This window comes from Drosophila takahashii, chromosome 2R (genome assembly GCF_030179915.1).
Source record: "Drosophila takahashii strain IR98-3 E-12201 chromosome 2R, DtakHiC1v2, whole genome shotgun sequence".
Classification (NCBI taxonomy): domain Eukaryota; kingdom Metazoa; phylum Arthropoda; class Insecta; order Diptera; family Drosophilidae; genus Drosophila; species Drosophila takahashii.
In genome coordinates, this window is record NC_091679.1 from 766,370 (window position 1) to 781,291 (window position 14,922).

At 33.1% G+C, this 14,922-nt stretch overlaps 1 protein-coding gene and 1 long non-coding RNA gene across 9 annotated transcripts in view; one reads left to right on the forward strand and one right to left on the reverse strand.

The window, feature by feature from the left end:
- rl (Mitogen-activated protein kinase rl) overlaps positions 1-14,922 on the forward strand; it is a 222,494-nt gene that overhangs the window by 31,535 nt on the left and 176,037 nt on the right. The window lies entirely within an intron of this gene.
- LOC138912307 (uncharacterized) overlaps positions 1-14,922 on the reverse strand; it is a 110,544-nt gene that overhangs the window by 8,905 nt on the left and 86,717 nt on the right. The gene's annotated exons all lie outside the window — the stretch shown is intronic.

Sequence of the window (14,922 nt, forward strand, 5' to 3'; positions counted from 1 at the left end):
GCACTAGAAGCTGAGAAAAATAGAGATGAATTATCCTCCACTCTCACCAAATAGCAAAAGATATCCACTGTGGAAAGCTAATTCAGGCATATGTCCACCAATAGAAAGTGAATCACTCCTACATATGCAAACAGGAACTTGGGCCTGCAGCAACGAAGAGAGGGCGAATAAATGTCTTCAAACCACTACCAACGAATAGCTTTGAGCTGCCAATAATCTCCAATCCTGAAGATAGCCCGCAAATTATATTCCATCCAGAAGAAGTTACAAGAATCATACAGTCCCAAGACAAAAAGAAAGCGCCGGGTCACGATCTCATCACCCCAAAAATGATTGTAGAACTGCCAAACTGTGCAATACATCTTCTAACCATAATATTTAACAGCATGATGAATTTGGGATATTATCCTCAACAATGGAGGAAGTCTGTCACCATAATGATCCATAAAGCCGGAAAGGACAAGTCCCAGCCATCGTCATATAGGCCAATCAGCCTTCTGCCGTGCCTATCAAAGATATTTGAAAAGCTGCTCCTTAATCGCATCAAGCAAGGTATTGCAAGCCCACAATGCAATACAAATGCACCAATTGTCCTCTTAGAGCAACGCAACACCTAGCAGATCACCTCCTGCTTCTAGAACAATGGCTAGCAGACTGATGCATAAACGTCAACGAACAAAAATGCAAATATGTTCCTTTTACCCTAAACAGACAAAACTGCCCTCGACTATCCCTGAACAACATTATTATGCCACAAACAACTGATATGGTTTCCTAAATATGTGTCCACCTGGATAGACGACTCACTTGGCGTCAGGAATCGCAAGTAAGAATTACTTTTTTAAAAAAATTGACAAATAAGTCTTATTTTTCAATTTTTATTATAAAAGTTGACAAATAACCAGGGACCGTAAATAATGATTATTGACCTATTTTTTGAACCAAAAAATCAGGCACTTAGGATCGACATACGCAAAAAAGGAAAACACCATAGTGATCCTCATTGCTTCATCTATTCATTATCGCCATGATTTTTATTTTTGGGATTTTTATAATATTCTTCAAAAATAACACTATTTTACAAAATAATATTCTTGGTGTGCTCCCCAGCAATTGATGGCAAATTCTGTTAGTGTTGGACCCCTAGATCACAAAAATAGCACTTATTTTTTTTTCGATGGCACAGTTTTTTTTTTAAGATTTTTTAAAGTTCGAAATGTTAAATTTCTGACTTTTTTCGAATTTCTTCTTATATCTCGGCAGATATCCACTCGATTGGGCCAGTTTTAGTTTTATTTTAAAGTCAATAGATCAGAATTTAACTTTGCCATACAGATTAATATGATCGGATGAGTAGTGGCAGCGCAGAAGCTCGACAAAGATGAAAAATGTGTTTTTTGGTCGTCTGTAAGTCGGCTGTATATATCGTAAAAACTCGAAATAAATCCGTTGATAAATCGTAATGGGTACAAACTTAAAGTTTACATCCTACCGAATAAAACAAGTCGAATATGGCCCAAATCCATGGAAAACTGGATTTATGGTGGATTTTTAAAGTTCGGATTTTTCCACTTTTTTCGGTTGACAGAGTCCAAATTTAAGATTTATCATAGGCGGCGACATGTAAACAAAAATAACACAGGCCGACAAAATGTGACATGGGTCGGTGTCCAGGCCTGCCACCATTTTATTTCGATAAATGAGGCTTTTCTAAGCATAAGTTGCCACTACGCCTATAGTCCATCAGCTCTGGTATTTGCGGTATCTTTAATTTAAGAAAATCACAAATTTTCTTCGTCTTTTGGGATATATCTTCAAGAGTGGTCAACCAATTTTGGAAATCTTTTCGGAATTAAATAGTTACATGTCTGTTTTATACGGTCGTTTTGGAAAATTCAATTTAACTCAACCACAAGAGGAGGTGGGCGCATTCAAAATTTTAAAGTCACAGCAAAGTTTAAAAATCTTCATTTGTGAACAGCGCACTGTGGGGCGCCTAGAACAAAAAGCCTGCCAAAATGTTTTTTTTTTTTTTAAGATTTTCCAAAATGTTGCAATGCTACTTTAAAAACAATTCAATTCTCTATACAAATCCAAAGGAAAGAGTGATCTGTGATGAATGGTTCTCCCACTACAGATTTATAAAGTGGATTTATCGAAACATAATTTTAGCCAATAAGAAAAAAAGGTATTTTTACACATCTTTGAAATTTTTCTGAAAGCGCCCAAGGGCCTAAGTTGTATATGTAACGATTGAAATTTTAAGAGCAACCAATTCTTAAAATATTAAAAAAACCATAAAAATTTTAGATACATAATTACTATTTATTTTTAATTTTTTAAAAGGGGTCCAAAAAAATTGGGATTTTTTGGATATTTTTGGACGTAAAGTAGTGTTACACCCTAGATCCCCGTTTAATTCTTTTTTTTAAAAAAAGTTTTGATATTTAACTACATTTTCTGAAAAAATTAGCCTGCCCTTTTGTGCCTCTTCTGAGAAAACTGCAGTTTAAGTTAGCAAGAAATGTTCATAATTTGAAATATCGTCAGCCCTGGTTATCCGCGCGCCCTAACATCATGAAGATATTTTACTTATGTGAAGGTATTGATCAAGATAATGATAAATTAATAAACAAATTTGGGTTTAAAATTTTAAATTATGTTATTTAACTAAAAATACAGATATGAAATAAATACCGGTTTCTACCAGTTTTTTTTGAATAAGCTATATTTCCTTGATTGATTGTATGACATCTATAAGATATCATAGACCAATTAAAAAAAAAAGGTGAGCATAGAGCTAAAATGATAAATTATGCCTTAATCCCAATTTATATGAACCAATATTGAAATAGAACCGAGACATTCCCCTTTGTAATAAGCGTTTATATGGCAGCTATAAGTTATAGTTGATCGATTTGAATAATTTTTTTTTCAAAAATCAAATTAAATTAAAAAAAAATATTGGGAAACTTAGAACCCTATAACTAATTTATTAATATTTTTTTTCTTAAAAAAACAATTTTTTTTTTCTTAAAAATTTTCTACAACAAAAAAATTTAACTAAAAAAATTCACCTTATTATGTTTTTTTACATATTTAATTGCCTTTAAGAATGCCCCATCAAAAGATATTCGCTATAGGGCTCCGCTGATTTAAGGCAGACTTTTGGCTTTTTCGCCCCACTGTGCAGCGTTTAAAAATTGAATAAAAATATTTTCTTCAACAATGCATTTTTCATCCAAAGACACCTTGTGTCCTTACTGTTTAGGACACTCATCAGGTTTTTGTGAATTGCTTTGGAATTTTTAAAATTGTTTTTCTTACTTCGTTCACAGTGACGATTCACAAACAGTGCCCAAACCTGTCACAATTTTAAATCACATATTTCTAAACGATCTAAGTAGTTTTGAATATTGAATGAATATTTTTAAACTTTGCTGTGACTTTAAAATTTTGAATGCGCCCACCTCCTCTTGTGGTTGAGTTAAATTGAATTTTCCAAAACGACCGTATAAAACAGACATGTAACTATTTAATTCCGAAAAGATTTCCAAAATTGGTTGACCACTCTTGAAGATATATCCCAAAAGACGAAGAAAATTTGTGATTTTCTTAAATTAAAGATACCGCAAATACCAGAGCTGATGGACTATAGGCGTAGTGGCAACCTATGCTTAGAAAAGCCTCATTTATCGAAATAAAATGGTGGCAGGCCTGGACACCGACCCATGTCACATTTTGTCGGCCTTTGTAATTGGTGTTGGCAGCCGGGTCACTAAATAGCTAAATCGGTTATTTAAAAGCTAGAAAATTATTAAAGTGAATTTAATTTTTGAAATTAAGGTTACTTTTTTCATAAGAATGAACTATCCAAATGGATAGTACTTAATTAAAAACACTCACAGTCATAACGCAGTCATAAAAGAATTTTCAGAAATTAAATTTATTTTATAATTTTCTAGCTTTTAAATTTAGTTTTTTTTTGACCCGGCTGCCGACACCACTCATTTTTGTTTACATCTTAAATTTGGACTATGTCAACCAAAAAAAGTGGAAAAATCCGAGCTTTAAAAATCCACCATAAATCCAGTTTTCCATGGATTTGGACCATATCCGGCATGTTTTATTCGGTAGGATGTAAACTTTAAGTTTGTACCCATTATGATTTTTCAACGGATTTATTTCGAGTTTTTACGATATATACAGCCGACTTACAGACGACCAAAAAACACATTTTTCATCTTTGTCGAGCTTCTGCGCTGCCACTACTCATCCGATCATATTAATCTGTATGGCAAAGTTAAATTCTGATCTATTGACTTTAAAATAAAACTAAAACTGGCCCAATCGAGTGGATATCTGCCGAGATATAAGAAGAAATTCGAAAAAAGTCCGAAATTTAACATTTCGAACTTTAAAAAATCTTTAAAAAAAAACTGTGCCATCGAAAAAAAAATTAGGTATATTTTCGTGATCTAGGGGTCTAAAACTAACAGAATTTGCCATCAATTGCTGGGGAGCATTTCGGCTGTAAACTAGTGTAATCATTATTTTTGAGTTTTAAAATAAAAATCAAAAATAATCATTATTTCTGATCAGAAAAAATAAAACTCAAAAATAATGATTATTGTTGATTTTTATTTTTTTCGCTCAGAAATAAAACTCACTTGGACGCCACGGCTTTTCTGTGCCGATTTTCGGCGTTTTTTTTGCATAGTCCTATGTAGCGAATGCAGACGTAACACCTCTGAAAAAAAAAAATTGAACTTGGCTTCTGCATCCCGTTAAATGGTATCATTCTTATAGTCAGTAAAGGAGATACTTCTAGCCTTTGTTTATGTTTATGTATTTAAACAAACATTATGTTTATGTATTTAACCATGGATTGCAGTCGAAATGCACTTGTCTTTCTCTCTTACTCTACACGAAATAATTAACCAATGAAGGCCGCCAGCTCGACAATACATACTGGAGCAACATTTAACAAAGAGCCACCGCTGTTTGAAATCCCTAAAATCTAAAGAAGCATTGTCCCTTATTCTTAAGAACAGCTTATCCTCTTCCTCCAAGAATTCGCGGCTTTTGCAAAACTAATTTAAATATCAAACCATGTATAGAAAAGGGTTTTAGGTAAGTAGAAATTGGTTAACAAAGTCTGCAGTATAAGTTGTTCTTAAGAATTCGCGGTTCTTAAAAAATCGATTTCAGATACGTTTTTATTCAGGAATTAAGTAATCAGCACAACTTTCCACCCAAGAAAGACAAAATTAATTAAAATCGTATCTGTATGTTCACTCATTTTAGTCACTCATTTAGACCTATGTCTTTAAGTAGGTTCTATGTTGCAATCGATTTTTTAAAAACCGCGAATTCTTAAGAAGAAGACGACACTCAATCTAAGGACCTTTTTCTATAGTTTGTTTGACATTTTGATCGATTCTTCAAAAACCGCGAATTCTTAAGAAGAAGTGGATGCTTTCTCTAAGGACCTTTTTTTATAGTTCGTTTCACATTTTAATCGATTCTTCAAAAACCGCGAATTCTTAAGAAGAAGATACTTTCTCCAAGGACATTTTTCTTATAAATCGTTTGACATTTTAATCGACTCTTCAAAAACCGCGAATTCTTAAGAAGAAGAGGAGCTGATTGTGTGGATACTTTCTATACCTAGATTAGTGGACTACTGAAGATATGAAAAAGTAGTGGTATTTTGGTAAATGTGGTTCCAGGTTGTGTTGAAGAACTCGCGGCCTTAAGTAGTTCTTGTAGAATGAGAAGGAAAAGAGCATTTAGACTGAAATCCATGTCTTAATACATAAACAACATAAGACATCATAAACATAAACAAAGGCTAGAAGTATCTCCTTTACTGACTAAAACAGCGGTCGGCAGCGCCCTATTAAGTGAGCATAGGGGTTTGTTCTGCCGGCGCGCTGCTCGCACATGTATAACGTAAAACAGCGGTCTGCACACACACATCGATGAGCTGCCCAGTGCAAATTACTCACACAAATATAAAACAAAATGTCAACGTATGTGTGTCCCGACCGCTGGACTAAAAGAATGATACCATTTAACGGGATGCAGAAGCCAAGATCAATTTTTTTTTTCGGAGGTGGTACGTCTACATTCGCTACATAGGACAATGCAAAAAAACGCCGAAAATCGGCACAGCAATGCCGTGGCGTCCAAGTGAGTTTTATTTCTGAGCGAAAAAAATAAAAATCAACAATAATCATTATTTTTGAGTTTTATTTTTTCTGATCAGAAATAATGATTATTTTTGATTTTTATTTTAAAACTCAAAAGTAATGATTATTTTTGAGTTTTATTTGTTTTGCTCAAAAATAATGATTATTGAGTGAGTTTTAAAATAAAACTCTTAATGATTACGGTCCCTGCAAATAACTCTTATGCTTCAATTTTTATTATAAAAATCAACAAATATTTGTCAACTTATATAATAAAAATTGAATTGAAATAACTCTTGAACTGTGGGGTACATTGGTTTAAAATTTATATATGTATAATCTACGCTTTAATACCTTTCTGTTGATATGCCATATGTCCCCAAAATATTCTTGATGATGTAAAAAATATTATTATTATAAAAAATATGTTGGGGACATATGGCATATCAACAGAAAGGTATTAAGGGGTTATATACCTTTTTTGAGCGAAAAAATTGAGGGAACTTTGGATTTTTTTTTGGTGTGTAGCAATTATTTTATGACAGTGAAGTTATTATTTATAGATAGTACATGTTTTTATCGAAACAACAAACCTTTGTTCTTGAAAAAATATGAAAAATTTACGAAGTTATGGCAATTCTTTCGGAACCCTTTTTTTTATAGCGGCTTGCGGTGACCACGATGGAAGTCCAGCAGGTCAACTTATATCAAAAAACCAAAAATTTTTAGTTAGTATAGTATTATATCCAGTTCGTGAACGATTATTTTTAAGAATATTTGCTTTTTTCTGCATACAGTAACAATTTTTCCAAAAAGTTGATTTTTCGAGTTCTAAAAATTTTATTAAAAAATTCTGATCTGCGAAATTAAAATTGGCGCATAAAAACTGAATCGTTCACGAACTCGGCACAATCATTACGAATAATTTAAAAAAAAATTGAAGAAGATCGATCGATCGAATAGTTCTTGCGCAATCGTGGTCACAGCGAAAGCACTTTTGGAAAAACACGACTTTGAGATAATCGCATTCAAAGTTTTACGTTGACGTTGCAACTATTGAAGTCGAGCGCGTCAAAACGCTGTTTTCCTATCGAACTATTATTCGGATCTGTATGAAAATTTGGGAAGATGTTCTCTAGGGGATATACTTTAGGATTCAGCAAAAAAAAAAATTTCGTTTTTTTGAAAAAAAAAAGGTATATAACCCCTTAAAGCGTAGATTATACATATATAAATTTTAAACCAATGTACCCCACAGTTCAAGAGTTATTTCAATTCAATCTTTATTTTATTATAAAAGTTGACAAATAACTCTTATGCTTCAATTTTTATTATAAAAATCAACAAAATTGAAGCATAAGAGTTATTTGTCAACTTTTATAATAAAAATTGAAAAATAAGACTTATTTGTCAATTTTTTTAAAAAAGTAATTCTTACGTACGATCCCTGCCTGGCGTAAACATATCGAAGCTAAGAGAAATCATTTGAAATGTAAAGCCAGCAATCTAATTTGGCTAATAAACGCCCGCTCGCCATTAAAATTAGAGTACGAAATACTTTTGTATAATGCAGTCCTAAAACCAATTTGGACATATGGATACGAGCTATGGGGAAACGCATGTGCCAACAACTTAGAAATAATCCAGAGAGCTCAATCAAAGATATTGAGAACTATAACAGGAGCACCGTGGTATATACGGAATGAAAATATTCATAAAGATCTAAACATAGGCTTAGTTAAAGACGAACTCGACAAAGCGAAAGCAAAGTATAATCTCAAGCTCCAGGCCCAATGCAGTCCTAAAACCAATTTGGACATACGGGTCCGAGCTATGGGGAAACGCATGTGCCAGCAACTTAGAAATTATCCAGAGAGCTCAATCAAAGATATTGAAAACTACAAGAAAGGAAGCTACCTTCGGCCAGCCGAAGCTTATATACCTTTGGAAATAAAAGAATGCTCACTCGGTGCAGTTTCAGGGATTCCAGATTCAGCGTTCCTATTTATTTAAATTTGGTTTTTAAGTAGTCAAGAATCAAAACGCCTACTTTCTATAAAGTTACAATGAATTTTCTTATATTTGTTTGAATATTCCTATGGGAGCCTTAAGATATAGTGTTCCGATCCGGCTCGCTCCGACATATGTACTACCTGCAATAGAAAGAAGACTTTCAGGAAAGTTTCATCGCGATAGCTTTAAAACTGAGAGACTAGTTCGCATAGAAACGGACAGACGGACAGACGGACATGGCTATATAGACTTGGCTATTGGTGATGATCAAGAATATATATACTTTATGTGGTCGGAAACGTCTCCTTCACTGCGTTGCAAACATCTGACTGAAATTATAATACCCTCTACAAGGGTATAATAACAGGTGCACCGTGGTATATACGGAATAGAGCCCTGCATGAATAATTCAATTTTTGTTTTATCATAGTACGCCATGAAATTTCTGATTTGTTTAATTCAATTCTATGTGAAATAAATTGAATGTTTTTCTAATTCTTTTCAAATTGAATTAATGAATGAATTATTTTTATGAATTTTTTGAATTTGCCAAATTTTTTTTTGTGCTTTCTTTTGAGAACAAAAAGGGGAAAATTTTTAATAAATCAATGTTAGTAAATAAAATTCAGGCAGATTTATTCAGAAAATAATGGCTTTTTTCGCAATTCATGCCATTCATTCATTCAATTCTATTAAACTCAAAATTCAAATTAATTCATTCATATAAAACAAAAAATTCAAAATAATTCATTGAATCCATTCATGCAGGGCTCTAATACGGAATGAAAATATTCATATAGATCTAAACGTAGGCTTAGTTAAAGGCGAACTCGACAAAGCGAAAGCAAAGTATAATCTCAAGCTCCAGGCCCTTGCCCTTGCCAGGCCCTCCAGGCTCCTAATGACCTTGCGCGGTCTCTAACCTGGACCCTTAGCTATACACGACTCCGGCGAAGAGACCTCCCCACCCAGCAACATAAGTTGGGGTCGCTATTCTAAACAATTAATTTGTAATTAATTAAAATATATAAACTAGATTAAGATTTGAAAAATTGTCGTTAGTCTCTAAGAAAGAAAATTCAATAAATAAAATACCGTAAAAAAAAATTTTTTTTAAAAATGTATTTTTTTTTGTGCAAGACCCAAATATACTACCAGCTCTATCCGCGGACAACACAACACATTGCTAATAAACAATGATAAACAAAGTTGACTCTGTAAATCAAAAAATAAATTCTTGTTGAAAAACAATTGCGGTTGTGCGTTAGTGATGGGTAAGAACTGCTCATTTTGGTGAACATGTTCACTTGTTCTTTTTTTCCCAATGAGTCAACACACTCAGTTTGCTCACTTGTTCACTTGCTCACTTGTTGACTTGCTAACTTGTTCACTTGGTTACTTGCTCACTTCTTCACTTGTTCAGGCCTTAACTTTTTCACTGTCTCTGTAAAACCGTATGCAAAATGCATCCTTAAAGTAAAAAAAAAAAATACGTTTTTTTTCTATAAAAACTGGTTGAATGGATTTAATTCAAACCTTCAATATTTTTTTAAGTGCCATTTTAATAACATCCACTAAATTTTATAACCGATACTATCGGCCAATATATTGGTGGCCACTGTACCTCCGCTAAAAATGATCGGATTTCCATTTTGTTTTTACATTTCGCTTAAGAATTAAAAACCCGCCCCCTGGGAAGCCATTTTTTAATTTCTTATTTTTTTTCGAAAGTCCCAAGTTATAAATGCGTTTTTCACCTAAAAAATTTGACTTTAAGCTAAAAATAATACTTAAAGATAAAAAATAAAAAAAAACACTTCCCACTTCCATATATTACGTAATCACGTTTTTGGTGATTTTTCAATAAACAATCCCCCGCCCAATGATTACGTAATCCCAAGAAAAAAAATTGGTGTTTTAATCTGTAGATTCAAACGGAGATGCAAGCCAATCTTTAATATTGTTTATAAATGGAGTTTGGTATGACTCATTCGCTTCGTCTACGCTGAAATTATTTCCAACATACTCTTCGTCAAGCCATTCCAGGTCCTGGCATCTTCGTGTAATTAAACCACTAAACATTCTTTTTTTTTTGCCGCCCAGCCACTTAAAAAAAATTTTTTTCTCTGCTTTCCTATTTGCCTATCCAAGTTTTTAGATATAATTAAAGAAAACAAGTTTTTAAATAAATTCTTTAAATAAAAAAATAAATATAAAATGGTTACGTAATCATTGTGCAAGAACCCCTCCCCCCATCCCCATGTAATCAAACATAATCATTTCAATGAATTGTATTTCATCGTTAAGGCGGTGCGCAATGGCCCTAAAGTTTCGCTAAAAATTAAGTGTAAAACTTGGAATTTACCCTATTCTTGTCAGATTTAATATTTATACCCGTTACTCGTAGAGTAAAAGGGTATATTAGATTCGTGCAAAAGTATGTAACAGGTAGAAGGAAGCGTTTCCGACCCTATAAACTATATATATGCTTGATCAGGATCACTAGCCGAGTCGATCTAGCCATGTTCGTCTGTCTGTCTGTATGAACGCTGATTGACATTTTGCTTGCAGATTCTAGGAGTTCCTATGCAGCGCAAGTTTGTTTCAAAAGGGTGCCACGCCCCCTCTAACGCCCACAATCGCTAATATACGATTTTAAAAATTTCAATATTTTGGAAAAGTAAAAATGCAGTTTTATTGTGTTTTTTAATACCTATCGAAATGTAGAAGAAATTTTTTAAATCGGACCATTCCACTATGGGAAAAAAGTCAATTTTTTTTGGCATAAAATCAACTTATTTTACAAATTATTTTTAAAAATTAAATATATTTTGTGAATTTACATACCCTAATTAGCCAAGAACAGTTATCTAAGATTTTTTACTAACAACATTATAGTGTTGATAAGCGAACAAAGTCAGCTCTTCGATTGACTTTGTTGTGTGCATAAATAAGTGAAATATCTTTGCAAACTTTCAGTGCTTATTTTGTGGAGCAACAAAATGGTTTATTATTTCTGATCATGTCAAATCGTAGCAAAGGTATTAATAAATGTATCTTAGATTACATGTTTTGATTATTATGGCTTGTTGTCCAACTGTGAACTGTTTTAAATGTGCATCTTTTTAGCTTAAAGCTAACAAGTTTGTTTGTGTTCCGTGGTGTACAACTTATAAATGGCACAAAGTTGCAAAAAGGTAAAAACGCAAAGTTATTACCAAATGTATCCTTAATATCGCAAAACTAATCATTTTTGCAACTTTTTGCACGTTTCTTAAAAAAAATGACTTAAATCCAGCAACTTATAAACATAAAAAAAAATTTTTTTTTTAATAAAAAAACAATCTAAGTGGCTTTCATTAATCTTCAAAATTGAATTCATGGAAAGGGACAAGTAAAGTGAAAATCCTTGCTGCAAAGGACTCAAATATAAAGAAGCTGAACCCCCTTTAAAGCTAAAATTGGCATCTGCTCTTAGAAAATATTTCACTTTTCTTGTACATGTCACCAATTTTTTTTTTTTTGACAAATTTTAAAAATTTACGTAAACCGAAATTATTTTACCTTCTTACCAACACAAATACAAATTTTTAAAAATCCCTGCCAATCAATTTGAATATGCGGCGTGGGCGGTGGATGAAAACAATGGTACGATTCAAAAAGCAACAAAAACCGAAATTACAGCTTTATCTTAATAGTATGTATACAAAATTTCTAAATTGTATCTCTTAAACTAGAGTTTATGCCAAAAAATAGACTTTTTTCCCATAGTGCATTCGTTAAAAAGTTACGGAGGATCAAAGTTTTTCTCCATCTCCTTCGCACTCCCTTTAGCTGAGTAACGGGTATCTCATAGTCGGGGCACCCGACTATAGCGTTCTCTCTTGTTTTCTTCTTTGCTTAACATGTCAACTCTCTCCTCTCGAATAAAAGAGTCAAGTAGAAATTTATTTCATGAATACTATCAGTTACACGTAGCCTAGCCTGTAGAGCTTCTGTCTCCGAACAACAAGGACGGAGTTCGATCCCCGGCTCACCATACTTTTTTTTGTTACTCACAATAAAATAGAGATTATATATTAAAATTTTGTAGATTATATATAACTTTTGCGTTCGCCAATACAAATTTTGGTCAAAGAAATGCTGGCTTAGGTTATTGACTATTATTTTTTACTTTAAAAGTCATTGATTATCGTTATTATTGTTTAAATATTATTTTTAAGTTGTAATTGTCTCCCAGGGTCTCGAATTTTATCAACGACTTTAAAGCCGTTGCGCCCGCCTAAAACTAATTATTTTTTACTTTTTTTTTTCTTTAATGGATTAAGGATACAAAAAGGCTATATATGAGGGGGTGAGAGCATAGCCTTAGAAATTTCATACAAAATAAGTCCACCCTAATGTACATACCTTTGAATATTTGGAAAAAGGCTTCACCTCTTATCCGCTTGAGAATCACGTTCATCACTAACGAATTTTTTTCACAACTGACGCTCGGGTGATCAGAGAAGTAGGTAGCTGGGTAGCAGTCGTCCTACTTCGTTTTTCTTGTCGCTAACATTCGGTAGCCGAAGGAAGTCAATGACTACTTTTCTATATTCTGGGGCTATTTCTTTTATATATTCAAAGGCGATTTTGCACTTAAATACGGCAAAAAAAAATGAGATTTTCATTTTCCTAGTTTTAAGGGGTTATATACAGTTGTACCGCACAAAAAATGTAATTTTACCGATGTTTTGCCGGCGTTGTTTAGTACATGTTTCTGGGTACTTATTAAAATTTTTTCATAAAAAAATATTAAATATTAAAAATGTTATGGCCAAATTCCAAGATCGTCTTTTTTCGATGGTGACTTGCGGTAAACATCATATCCCAAGAACGGTTCATCTCAAATCCCCAATTCAAAAAAATTTCGTTAGTATATTGTATTGCCTAGTCCCTGAACAAAGGATTTGTAAAAATTTTGATTAAAAAAAAAAATGGCGACGGTTTTAACAAAAAATGCACTTTTTTAAGGTATAACATTTTGGATTTTATGCTCTAAAAAAAGAAGTTTTCAAAAAAATTGAAAATCCTTCGTTCAAGGACTAGCAATTGTTATAATAAATAAGTTTGCTGTCGATCGGATTAATACTTTTTTAGTAATCGTGTCCAACGCAAAGGTAATTTGGAAAAAACGAGATTCTGAGATAATCGCGTTTAAAGTTTCGGATGATGTGCAGGTCGTGCGCTATAAATAGCTACAACTTCGGTTCTAATGCTCCGATCGTTATGAATTTTTGTGAGAGTATTCTCAACAGTATATACTTCAAGAATATGCAATAAAAAAAATCGATTTTTTCATCTATCACAACTGTATATAACCCCTTAAGAAAAATTCGTTCTGAATTTGTTTCATCTAGAAAGGTTTTCTATATTCTATATTTCTATATTTTCTAATAACAAGAATTTTTTTTTTTATTTTTAAAGGTAGGCCGATTAAATAGAGGGATTTCTAAAATTTAGAAATTAATTTTATGAGTGAAGCGGCCGCTAGATGAAGCCAGTAGCTTCACCTCAATCTCTATTTAGCTGAGTAACGGGTATCTGACAGTGAAAGTACTCGACTTGTTTCAACATCTTTTACTTTTTAAATAGGCTCAATACAAACTTTAATGCTTCAAAATACTCATCTAAAACTGAGCACAAGGGTTCAGCAAGCAGCGTAACGCAATCAACTCTCTCGCGAGAGACTGTATTTCCAAAAAAACAACACAATAAAGTTACAGCTTCGAACAAGACACGTTTCATCCTTACTTGCTAAGAGATATCTCTATAGTTATTGAAGAAAATTTAGGAAATTTAAGAGTTAAATTTCATTTTAAGCTGCAAATCAGATTTAAAACGAGGACGGAAGCTAACTTCGGCAAGCCGAAGTTTTAATACCCTTGCAGATTTTACGAATTAAAACTTGACTAGACTAGCAACATGAATTAATAAACAACAAAATATTTTATAATTGAAAAAATAAAATTTTAAAATTTTTCACCCTATTGTTCCTATGGGAGCTATAGGATATAGACGCCCGATCGGCACGCGCGTTTACCCTAATGAAGGTACGCACAAAAAAATACGATTTGGAAAGTTTCATGGGAATAGCTAATATTTTGCGCGAAATATCCTGAAAAACGTCAAATTTTGACCGATTTCACCCTATTGTTCCTATGGGAGCTATAAGATATAGACGTCCGATCGGCACGCGCTTTTACCCTGATCAAGGTACGCACAAAAAAATACGATTTGGAAAGATTCATGCCAATAGCTCTTACACTGAGCGAAATATCTTCATTTTTGTGAAAGCTATATCCGATTGTTCCTATGGGAGCTATAGGATATAGACGTCCGATCGGGTCGGCTTTCAAACTTGATCTGCGTACACATGTTTTAGGACGACTGTGAAAGTTTCAAGGCGCTAGCTTTTAAACTGAGCTCGCAAACGGTATTGAAACAGACGGACAGACGGACAGACGGACAGACGGGCAGACGGACATGGCTATATCGACTCCCCTATTGATCCTGATCAAGAATATATATACTTTATGGGGTCGGAAACGTCTCCTTCACTGCGTTACAAACTTCTGACCAAAATTATAATACCCTCTGCAAGGGTATAAAAAAAAAAACTTTTTTTAAAATGTATTTGTTTTTTTAAGTTTCTTTTAAACGTGATTTTTTA